The following is an 11080-nucleotide window of genomic DNA, read 5'->3' on the forward strand; positions in this document are numbered from 1 at the left end:
GCACCTTTCTACACCCTCGGGTTCATGTTCAGCGGGGAAAGATCGGGGACCTTTTTTGTGCGAATGTGTTGCAAGGGGCGTGCAGTCAAGGAGGCTACGGGGCCATCCTTGAAATCACGCTGAAATCGGTGGGAGCCTGATAGTTGTTAAAGACAGCAAAGACCTGCGTATCAAGGGCCATTTTCACACTGCCTGCTACAGCGTTCAGTATTCAAGGGGGTAAGGATGGATGTAGAGTACCTGCTCCCCAAAGCTGTGTCCTTCCACAAGGAGGGATCACTGGGTTTCTGCAGTAAAAATAGCCCGTAGACCTTGATACAGCATCAAAGAAAATAACAGCTGATGCTAAAAGGACTTTGCTGGCCTGGGACTGAGCTACATTAAGGCACCCGGCTTCAGATGAGTGAATGCACTCGCTCTTTGTGAGCGGTGGTTGGGTGTCATTCAGCTGACCATACCTTGGTGCCTACATCAACGCCAGGTGGGCAAATCTCCAAGCTGCATTGGCTGTATTGATCTGAGCTCGGTCCAGCTGCCCATGCCCACGTCTAATAGCACTATAGGCGTCCCGGAGTATTTGAGGCACCTACGCAGAGCAGGTAGACGTGGCACAGGGTCTCTGGTAGTATCACCTATGGTGGCGATCCTTGGTGGAGATCAAATACTGTCTGTTCTCTCCTGCAGCTAAGGTATCAGCCCATATCAGCTGACATCTGTGTTAACAAGTGTTTACATCCAGCTATTCGAGGTGGGAAACTGAGGAGCTTTGCCCGTCTTAGCTGCCTGTGCCAGAGACGCCGGCACTGTTTGTGCCCATATCCACACTTGTTTCAGATGCCAGCAACCAGCTTTTGTATCAAATCCACTGCACAGAGCACTGATTTCTGGGGTGATTTTAGTCGTTCTCCCCTCTCCCACTCCACTACATCTCTGGGTGGTAAATGAACGTCTTCCAGCTCTGTGTTGTGTAGGCTTCACCCTGGGCTCACCACATCAGCCACTTCAGCAAGGTGGAAATCTCTGGCTCTTTGCCACAGAAAGGCTTTGGGGAGAAATCACTATTAACTCACTTTCTAACTCACTTTTCAGATCCCCTTTTGGGGACGGTAGCCTTGGCTAGGAGATCCTCCAGCCCCTAGCTGTCTGCTTGCCAGAGAGCAGCCTGGGGGAATGACCTTAGACTCAAATTGCATTACGAAAGGTCCTCGTTAAACAAGGCTGTTCTCAGAGCCAGAGTTTACAGGCATCCTAGGCAACCGCCTTGGGCTTTTTCCAGTCCTCCAGGGAGAAGCACAGTCCCCAGAAATCAATAACTGAGTTCTTTTGAAAGTCAGCAGGACTTTGGCTTGATCTAAGCCACTCTCCTCAGTGATTTCACTCTGCTGAAAGCAAACAAGGGTCCCTAAATGAGAGCCCTGGACTCAAGCAGCCTGAAGAGCATCAGCCCTGACCCTCTGTCCCATCACAAGGGGATGGCTTGCTTAGTGCTCGCTGATCACGCCTGTTCCCCTGTCCTTCTGGCCACCGGGCTGCCTGGCTCCCCCCTACACAGAGCCAGGCAAGGGAAGCCAAAGCAGGTTTTGACTGAAAAAACCATTGTTTTTTTAAGTGGAAACACCACCTTGAGGCTGTGCTGAAGCAGGGAGAGTCAATCCCTCCTTCTCACATAGGGCTAAGCCCCCAAAACTCATTTCATCTTCACATATTCTCCCTCATTCTCTTCAAAACCAGGATTTCTTTCCTGACTGCATCACCCCAAAGGCTCCTTATTTAACATACACCCCAATAAAAACCCCAGCCCTTCCCCCATCTATCTTTTCCCCTCCCCAAAACATGCAAAGTAGCAAACACAGCTTGCTTTTATATTAATTCCTTTCCCAGCAGAGCTTTCTCTCTACGTGTCTGGGCTACAAGTCCCAGACTTCCCCCAAGCTTAGATTAACGGACTTGGAAGTGGCTGTCCCCCTGCCTCATCCTCATCCTGCATCTCTCCCGAAGGAAGATGCCATAAACCAGCAACTCCCTTTGCCCTTAGGGGAGGCAGGCTGAGGACATCTTGCTATAATCCCTCCTCGCAGCTCAGCTCAGCGCCGGGCCATGTAAAACCCACCAAGGGTCCCTTCTGATGCTGGAGCACCACATAGTCAAAGCTAAGTCTGCTACGTGCTCCTCCCTGTGGACAGGAGCTGGATTTTGAGCCCAGTTTAACAGGCAAGTTGCCTAGTGCCCATTCATGTGATGAATTCATACATAATTGTATGTAATATGCTTCATGAGCGAAGGGAGCTGAGGGACGCATCAGCTGAAGAGCTCCACATCCCACCAAGGGTCAATTCTGCATCCTGCTCGTGTGCCTGTGGTTCAAAGGGAACAAAGCAAAATTGAAGGAAGTTCAGGAAAGCGCCACATTTATAACGGCCTGAGAAACCTGATTCATGGCCAGGGATGTAAAGATGTCGGTCGGGTTTGTGCAAGAGGAGGCTAAGAGGTGAGGGGGTCACGGACTGACACCAATTGCACTGTGAAGACTTTTCTGGGGGTTCATAGCTCATCGACGTAGCTGGGAAAAGGCACAGTGAAAGGCAACGATGGGAAGATGTAGCTGCCTGAATTCCCAAGTTCACCCATTTTTCAACAGTGAGGGTGTTTTACCAGCTGGACAACTTACAATTGGATCCTCTCCCAGTCTTTAAACTGAGCCCATCTGTGTTTTTAAGTACTAAGTTTAACCCCAGAAATGATGATCTGGACAGAAAAAACTAAGTTGTTAGCCACATTCTGAAAAGGTTAAGAGTAGATGCACATTATGACCCCTTGAAAAACATAAAGAACCTATGCACCTTTCAGAAACAAACTGCAGGATGTTTTAAAATATGTTTGTGCTATGCTAGTGTGATGTAGCAACAGCTGAAGGTCATAGGCACTGTATAAATAGAAAGGAGATTTTATTGTGACATGTCCATCCGGAGCCGTTGCTCTTGGGTATGCCATCTGGGATGGGAACACGAGCTTCTGCATTCCTACTATAATAAAGAAAAAGAGATCCTTGTCCTTGCAAGGAGCGTAAGATGATACCGTGGTGGGGGTTAGCGATGAGGTTGTAACTTTGCTCCTAATTTTACCAATTCTTAAGAAAAATCAGACGTGTGATGGTCACCTTTGGAATGCAAAATCTTCCTGTGGGGATTAAATCACATACCCAAGCAGAGAGAAGGAATGTTTTCACCCATAAAGTGTTTTCTGTCTGCTGGAGAGTGGCTTATAATGACTGTGCTTCTAATTTGGGTACCTCAGTGTCCCCAGTATCCCCAGGTGATAGGGGCTCTCTGATGTCCTTTTGCACATGCTGGTAGGACTTCATACCAGTGTCTGACAACGTGCTATCAAAGATCTTTTCTGGAGACGGCCAAAATCCTGTTTCATGCAATTTCTCTGTGCCATCCATCAGCTCCCTACTCCCAGCCATTTGTCTTCATCATGCATTTGGGTGATAAAGTTTTCAGGGTCTGGAGCAGTGGCTGCTGCACTCTTGGTCCATGACAGAACAACAGCTTTGGGAGGTTGCCTGCAACAACTGATAATGATCACTCCGGCAACAACCTATGGATGTCCTGAAAGAAGGGGAGCACAAGGAGCCACGGGGGAGGAAACGCCGAAATAATTTAGCAAAAACAGGGGATGAAACACTGAGATGAAAGAGCTTGACCCAAGGAACCTGGCTGAACTGCCATCAGAGGTCTTTGCTGGTGCAGTGCCCTGCAATTGCTGCTGCTCCTGAAGCAACGAGTCGAGGTAGCTGTGGAGAGAAGACAAGACCTTCACGTTCATTGCTTGGCATCGAAGATAACTCATGGTATTTACTTAAGGACAGCAATCTGAGAGGGACACAGGCTGTAAATCTTGAGACGTCATTGCTGGACGAGAGCCAAAGAGCCTCTCAGCTCACTCTCTGCGAGGTCCCAGTTCATCTAATGAGGGTATCTGCTTTACCGATGAAGGGCACTCCAGCTGGGTCTTGCTTCTCCCACTTCAGTACAGGCTTGCTGGGTTCGTTTGTTATTAGTCCCTAGAATTATTTTTAGCAGGTGATAAAAGATGGGATCTGCAAGTCTTGTGAAGCACCGAAGCACCTAGAGGTGGCCTCTCGGAAACCCACAGGAATAAAAGGAGGAGGGTGCAGGGAGCGACTGTTTCTTCCTCTCCTTGAAGGACAACTTGGTGCATGGCATTATGACCGCAGACAGGAAAATCTTTGCTCTCCTGCTATGATTGCTGATATGGTATTGGATTGTGTGATGGGTCACACCTATTGATCACAGCAAGCTAAAAAAGAAACAACCCATAAATAACTCCTGACATCCCCAGCTGTGCCAGAAATCCTGAACAAAGGACTCTTGGGAAAGCTGTGGTTGGTATTTCTCTGTCTCTCTCCTCTGGAAAACGCTTGGGACAGGTTTGGTTTAAGCCAGATGACTGGGGCTCATTAAACGTTTTTGCAGGTGTTTGCTTAGCAGGGCTGAGTTATCTCATTCCGTAATCCAACCCTTCCTGGAAGAGCATCACCAGTCACATTGGAATGGGGCATTGCTACTGATGTTCAGCCCTGTGTTGTTCCCGTGCCTGCTCTCGCTAATGTCGAAACTAGTACGTGGGCAGATGGTTAAGACAAGAAGGCGAAGATGACTCTCCTGTTCCTTCGCTGAAGCTAGTCATTTCTTGTGCTGAATCTGGGCTTTGAATTCATGAAACTGCATGATTTTGGCAAAGAGAACTGTAATAAACACATGCCAGGGAGGCTAAGAGGGGATCATTTTTGGATTGTGCTTTCTTAAGGAAACAGCCCCAGATGGTTCCAGGGTGAAGAAGCAAAGCATGGTGCCTGCAGAGCACCAGGGACCCATCCAGAGCTTCTGCCAGGACACAGCGATGGGAAGGCTCACAAGGCTGTAAGAATGCCGTGGGGAGCGACGGTACATGCGATGCTGGGGGGTGAAAACTTCGGGAAAGGGACAGACAGACATACAGCCAGAGCTGACCAGGGCATGAGGGGCAGCAGGCAATCCCCTCCATAAAGCACTTACTGATGCTCCACCAGATCCCACGTGCTCTTGGTGGACTGACTGCGGCGAGGGACACGTGAGAAGATGAGACAGCCAGGCACCATGCCTCTCCTCCCCCCCACCTCTTTCTTCCTCTCTCCCTCCCCCTTTTTCTTGTTTTTACATAGCTGAAAAAAAAATGTTCCCCACATAATGATGATTCGGCCAACAGGTCAAGCCAAGCATGATAGATTTCATTTTCGAGCCGGGGTCAGGCGGTAAATTGCCTTAATGCTGCTGGCACGGAGATCACCGTGATGAGATGCTCTTGCAAATGACGTCCCCCCAGCATCGCCCGGCTCCTCAGACCTACCCTTTCTTCAGGAGCAATGCCTCGGGTTGTCAGGGGGCTGGGGGGCCTGGCCACAAGCAAAAGAGGCTTTGAGAGCAGCACCATGCTTGTAACTCACAGCCTGGGGGCATTTCCCACTTTATAAGGGGCCATGGCAACATGCTTGCTGATAGATGAGTTATCTCTGCTGCCAAAGGCTCTGCAACGTCGTATGGGGTGCACTGGGTCCTGCATTTCTATGGCAGGAGGGAGAAGGCAGAAAATGACTTCACTAGAACAAGACGGGTCCAAAAGCAGCGAGGAGTTGCAGGTTCCTTCCAGGGAGCAGGGCTGGTGCTGAGAAAGCTCCAGGAGACACTTAGGCCCTGATATGAACCCAAGAAATAAATCCATCCCGTTGCAGAGAGATGGAGAGTTAGCCAGGGAGGGGAAGGTTTATTTGGAGAAACAACCGTGGGCTGTCTGCCCACATCAGGCTTTTAGCTGATGATCTGCACGTGCCGTATTTGGGGGCGGATGGGGGAAGGAGTCCACTATTATAAGCCTTACAGCATCTCTACTGAATCCTGCTGAAGCCTGGGGAGGGCCTGATCCAGCAGGATCCCACCTCCAGTGTCACCTTGTCTGACCTTGGCCAAATCAGAAACAACTCCATGGCAGGTTGTCCTCTCTTCTTCCAGCACTGATGGGAAACACCAGCGATTCCTGAGAAGCTGGATCCTTTGAAGGATTACCCAAGATTTCAAACGTGCTCAGAGATCTGCATTAAGCCCTGAGCATCTTCTGGCAGGGCAGGAAGGGAAAAAGTGGGAAAAGGCTGTGCTAAAGGGAGGGATGGTATGGAGAGGGTGGAGATGTGCAGATTCACCCACTCCTGAGTAGGGTGCAGCCTGAAACGTCAATGATCCTTGGGATTAATAGTGATCTGGGCACTGAATCTATTCCTTTTACGCTTCTTATCCCTCCAGACGTGGCCAGCACCTGACAGCAATGTGAATCAGCACGGGATAATCCATCTCTTTCCTTCTCCATTTCTGCCTCCGTTAAACATCCCCTGCTCTGGGGAAGGCTCTGTCCGCAGTAATTAAGGTGGATAGATCTCCTGTAGCAAAGGGCACATCCCGGCTCGTTAACACAGGGGAGGACTCAGCAAGAGCATCTCTTCCTTACCCTGGGGGAGGACGCAGAGAAAACAGTGCTGGGTATCCCAGGAGGTCCCGCTGCTGTGGGGTGCCAGGCATTCAAATGCTTGGATGGAGACCTGTGGCCAACGTGCTCAGAGCTTTTGGGGTCCCCGGCTTAGCCGCGCTCTGGGGTCAACCGCATCTGTTTGCATCGGAGCAGTGGGGAAGCTTCGGTGCAAGCCTGTGCTGCACGGGGAATGGACCTCTTTGTCCTCGTTATTGCAGGGCATGAGACCTTCCTCTCTGGGTTAGTTTGGTCCATTTTGTTGAAGCTCAAGCGTACTTTACTATCCCAGGTAGCTGCAGCTCCTCTCAGCATCCTGCAGGTGCCTGCTCGCTGGGCTGGAGTGGGAAGGGGTGAGATGCGAGGACTTCAGTGGCCATCGGGAATCAACATATGCCCAGCAGGGCCAAAAGATGTGCTGCAGCAGAATTGTGGGCTCTGGCACTGAAGCCCATCTGAGCACGTGAACCTCCTGCCCTGGACAACCTCTTTTTTGACACAGCTCAGAAGACAATGGCTTTTTCTGGCCCTTGTTCATCCCTCACCCGCGCACTCACCTGGCATCTGCAAAACCCATCCCGGCTCGTGCAGAAGCAGGGAGTCCTGCTGTCAGAGGGATGGGGCAGGTCCAGTGCTGTGGCTTCATGGCTCTGGGAGCTGCTCCTCCTTTTTCCTCTCAGCCTTGTAGCTCTAAGAGTTGGAGGAAGGACTCTGAAGGACCCGCCAGCCTCGCCCCACCAGGCTCTCTTTAACCTGGCAAGAAAGCCTTGAAAATACATTTACTTCAAGGGCTGGTTTGCTACAAGCTCTTCTTCTCATATGAGAGTAGAGATGCTTTTCCTACCCAGAGTTTACCTGCAGGAGGTCACAAAAAGGAAACAAACCCTCATTTGCGGTGTTTGCCCTGAAAACACGTGCCCTGGTGCAAAATCAGCCGTGAAGCAGGCAGGGCTGGTGCTGGGTGGTCATTCCTACATTCACTCCCTGGGCCCCACAGGCAGCAGCACCGCCGAAAAGCATTGCTCAGCAGAGCCTTGCAGCCTCCCTGCTGCCTTGCACTGCCTTCTTTGCTCACGCAACACCGTTCGGCCAGTACTGCTGGTCCTCCAGCCTTCTCCTCCTGCCTTTCTCTGCAAGGATGTGCTGTGACGTGCCCCAGGAACCACCTGGGATGGAGCTGGGGGAGACCAGGGTCATTAGTGCAAAGAGCAATGAGGCCAGAGGGCCTTTCACGCTTAACATCTTAATTGAAATGGTTTTCCCGTCCTTCTCCCTGCCCCTGTGCCCACCAACTCGTTCAGGCTCCGTCAAGGGCACCCAGCTAATGGCTCTCCTGGCCCGGTGCTGTACACTCTACATCCCAGATGAACTGCACACATCCCTTTAATTAAATGTCAAGTTATGCAGGTTGTTTTTTTTTTTTTTAAGAGCCCTGTGCTCAGAAAGATTCATGGAGAGCTCAGTTACAGTGTAGTGGGGAGGAGGGAAAGCTTCGGGTAGAAAAATTGCAGGGAAAATGGGGATTCTAGACACACGGGATCAGGGCACTGCCTTAAATTTGCCTTGGCTGTGCCCAGACCTGTGCTGTGCTCCCCACCTCACCAGATTGTGAAAACCGATGAATGCCATGATGTCTCTTGAATGCAGAAGAAAACCCATCTCTCAGATTTTTCATGCAATAAAACCATTAAGCCCCCTAGATGAGCTCAGAAAGCAGCACAATTAAAACTGATAAATGCTTACAGCCAGCCTGCATCTGCTGGAAATACTTTGGCTTGTTTATTTGCAAAGAACTACTAAAACCGGCCACCTCCATGCTTGAGGTGCAGCTCCTTCATCTCCAAAGTGACGGCCAGTCCTGGAGCATCACCCCCAGGGCAAACCAGCCCTGTCCTGCATCAGCATGGGCTGCCCTGAAGGACCGAAACTGCTTTCATACAGCAACGGGCTGCCTGGCACGACCCTTCAGAGGTTTGGGGAGATGCTGCCAGCCTTTGTTGCTTCTCCATACCGAGTCCTCTGGAGTCACCCCCTTTCCCTTGTGCTTCCCCATTAAAGATGCCCTGTAAAAGGCACGGTGACCGATGTGGAGAGATGCCAGATGTCCTTTCTTGCAGCTGACAGAGGGCTGGATGCCAAGCGCTGGCACTCCCAAAGGAGACGTCTGGTCGTTTCTGTACAATTTGTCCTCCCAAGGAGGTTTGGAGGTGAAGCAGGAGAGGAGGCAGCACAGCGGGAAGCAGCAGGCAGGACGGAGGGCTGGAGGCAGGACGCATTCATCACCTCTATATTCCCATGCTCCGGTGCCAACCGTAAATGCACGCAGCTCCTGCCCCGGGCCACCACCTTGGGGCAGCTTCACCTGCTCTCTGGCTCGCTGCTTCAGCCTCAGACCTGGCCAGAGTCAGCGTTGCACCTGGGAAAAGCCTTTTTTTAATCTTGATAAACTTTGAAATCTCAACGAGAATCTTGCAGTGATGACAGTGGGATTTTGGAGTCGCCCTGGTAGGATGTTATGTATTTTTGTCAGCGTTTGGGGAGCCCACAACACAAGCCAACTTGGAAGACGGAGAAACTTAGTGTTCCAAAATAACCATAATTTCTCCTGGAAGGCTTTTAGCAGGGCTTTTCAGATGGCAATATGAACAGGCAACTGACTCCAGCCTTAGACTCCCCTCCATCTCCCTAGGCTACAGTGGGAGCTGATACACTCCCCGTGCACATAGACCGAAATTCAGGTGAGGTGATCTCCACCAGATCCCACACTGTCCACCCCAGCGCTCCAAGCGTGGCCCAATGATCCCAGCATGAACCTGAGGATGGGAGATCCTGGACTATCTGTTGTGTACAGCAATGGGCATATTCTCCGTATTGGATCACAGCTCCGGGGTTGCAATGCTGGCGCTTCTCACCCTCCCTCCCATCGCTCTGCAATTCACAGTTGCTTTTCTGTTTTGATGCCCGTAATGGAGTGATGCAGGAGAACAGTGAGGTGGTCAGCACCTTGCACCAAAATAAGGGGAACGGTGCCTCTATACAGAAGGCCCATAGCACAGGGAAAAGGAGACTGGAGAGAAGCACGTCCAAGCTTTGGTGAAACCCTTCAAGATCTCTGTGCTTTAAGATTAACATTTCAGATTTTAGAATCTGCTTGAGTAGGATACCAGAAAGACCTGGGAAGCTGACCGGACTCCCAACACCAGTGTGTTGATCTCAGCCCTGTGGAAAGCCATGAGCTCCTCCAGCTCACCTTCACCCTCCCGGGATGCTCAGCCATGCCTGGCCTTGGTGAAGCTTCTCCTTCTCCTCAATGCATTTTGAGGACCTTGGCTGTCTGGGAGGCATCACAATACGGTTCCTCTGGTGGAATCTCATTATGTGATGAACTGAACATCTGGATTAAAATAGATCAAATAGTCACTAAATCCTAAATAAGCCTGAGAGCTCAGTGGCAGCCATATGCTTCCTACTGACAAGCTCAAAAAAAATCTCTCCTTGCCATTAGCTCACACTGCATGCAGTGTTTTATCCTCCTCCAACCCAGCTCTGAGAGCAAACCTTCCTGTTCTTCCTCCCCAGCCGTCCCTGCTCTGACCATCCTCTGAACCGGTAGCCTGAGGCTCTCCTTAGGCAGGGATGTCTGAGGGCACACATCACGTCTGAGCTCTGTTAACTAGAAAATGCGTGGGAACTTACCGCACTGTGCAAAAAAATTTGGTGATAGTAATTAAAGGAATACTGCTACTAATAAAGGGAGTTGAAAAAGAAAGAAACCCAGAGCTTTGCTGTTTAATATTCATGCTTGGCTCGGGCAGGGGTTCAACTAGCAAAAATCCTGTAGCAACACGGTAAATATTAATATTTCATTGCCTGTATCCTTTTGGGCCGAGAGGAAGGTGGAGGTCTAGTGGCCTCCAAGAGCATCTTCTTCTTGGTTGGAGAACGTGGAGGATGGGATGGACCCAAGGGCACTGCAGATGCCAGAGGACACAGGACCTGCAGAGATGCTGCTTTTCCTCTGGGCATCGCACAGGCTGTCTCTGCATTGGCTCTGCAGCCTGCTAGGGCTGCTCCACGCAGGAGAGAACAACCCATCTCAGCTCTACCAAGGCTGGGTGTAGCTGGCTCTGCCGATGCCGCGTGTGGGTGCAAGCATCGCTCCAGGGATACAACTTTTCAACACTGCTTTTATGGCCTGGCAGCGCAGAAAAGAAGGTATGGCCATTGCCTTTCGCTCACGAGCCTTATTTAGCTTAGCGAGACAAGGGCTAAGATCTTGTGAGGCCTTGGCAGACTTGTGTTGGCCAGGGCTTTTTTTTAGCCTGTTTTAGCCATAACAGCGTATTGCCCAATGGTCAGATGAGCGTTGCTGGCTGCGACAGCCAATCTGCCCGGCAGTCAGGCGACGAGCATCAAGCTTTAGCTGAGCTTTTGGCAATTGCGTGGTTTCACCCTAAAAACATTCTACCGGTCAGTAAAGGTCTAAAAAAGATGAGGGATT

Source organism: Accipiter gentilis, chromosome 3 (genome assembly GCF_929443795.1).
Source record: "Accipiter gentilis chromosome 3, bAccGen1.1, whole genome shotgun sequence".
In the NCBI taxonomy this organism is placed as follows: Eukaryota; Metazoa; Chordata; class Aves; order Accipitriformes; family Accipitridae; genus Astur; species Astur gentilis.